The sequence below is a fragment of the Glycine max genome, chromosome 2 (assembly GCF_000004515.6).
Source record: "Glycine max cultivar Williams 82 chromosome 2, Glycine_max_v4.0, whole genome shotgun sequence".
NCBI classification, from domain to species: Eukaryota; Viridiplantae; Streptophyta; class Magnoliopsida; order Fabales; family Fabaceae; genus Glycine; species Glycine max.
In genome coordinates this window covers 7246478-7248055 of record NC_016089.4, presented here as the reverse complement: position 1 = coordinate 7248055, position 1578 = coordinate 7246478, and positions in this window count along the sequence as shown.

The following is a 1578-nucleotide window of genomic DNA, read 5'->3' as shown; positions in this document are numbered from 1 at the left end:
TCACTCGTTATATGGACATTAAAATTTAAAAACAAAAATACGAATTATTATATTGCATTATATATGTATTTTTTTTGTATAATAGTATTCAAAAATTGTAGTTTTTTTTATCGGCAAAATTGTAGTTATTGATGCCTTCATACGAACGTCTCTGAAATATAATTGACCTGTTCCATGTGAACATTCCTAGGATACTAACTAGCTCCATGCATTAACTTTTTTATGCCAAGACCTACTAGTTTTAAGATGCTTAGCCTCTTGTGGATTCTATACCCTTCCCGCAGACATCACCATCAATGATTGTCCAAATTCACATGCGAACTACCCTACCCATTTCGAGTTTTTCTTTCTTAGATTTTTAATTAATGCTCATTTAATCAATTCATTAATTATCAGCAGCAGCAGCTCAAGATGGAAAATGTTTTAAATTTTTTTATTGATAAATATTAATTTATAATTAGTTGTTACAAATGTCATTTAAAAAGATTAACTTATAACCTCTTTCTCTCTTTTTTTTCCTTTATTATTTCTTAATTATTGGATCAACCTTATATCTAACCTAGGTTAGGAAGAATCAAGATATCTTTTATATATGTTTCTTAATTATTGCATACGACGCTTATCAGATGAGTATGTTGTTTGTGATTAATGAATTGTGTTTATAAGTCCATGTTTCACACCTATATGAGTTTGATATATAGAAGGATAGTTCTCAAGCCGCAGGAGACATTGGACTGTAGTGAAATAATTGTATCTAGTAACATTAAGTCGTATTTGATTTATTTAATTTTTAGCCTAAGTGGGCATATAGCAGCAGCCTTCACAGAAATTAATGATCAAGTTTTTAAATATAAACCCAGAAAACATTACTGGGTTTCCCCCAAAGAGTTAGTCAATAGTCAATAATGATTTTGATTGGTTTCAGTCCCGTAAGCATTGCAAGCACCAAATTAAGAAGTAGGCAAATGCCTATTAATAACTAGAAAATTCAACTAACTAAATTGGTGAAATTTTTGAATTCGGGTATATTGCATTTTTCTTATGCTCTAGATAACCTTTAATAAAAGGTTTGAACTAAGGGCCTAGTTCTTAATATTCAGTCACTTAATATATATTCAATGTGTTTTTTTTGTTAGAGTTTTTTTTTATCTTTTTTTTTAATAGAGATATATTCAATGTGTTTGCTATCGAGCATTTCCTTGCTCATTTTTATTTATTTATTTTTGGACATATTTATTTTAAAACACAACTGAGTTTGCTACAAGAAGTCTGGATAATGAATTGTTAGGAGTGGACTATGAAAGTAAAAGCCTTAATTCAATTTTGAAATAGAACAAATCAAAACCTTCTCCAAAATTTCCTAATTATGTACTACTTAATATGTTGTTGTCACTCATTTACCGGTCACTTTCTTGACTACATGTACCCTAAAAGGCACCAAAAGAGTATTGAAGTAGCTGCCAATCGCTAATAATTGTCACCATTGACCTGGTCAAATATACATAATTTACTACATTAATTACTTATAAATAATTCTAAGCCTTCTTACAATATCTTCTTTTTAATCCTTTTACTTAT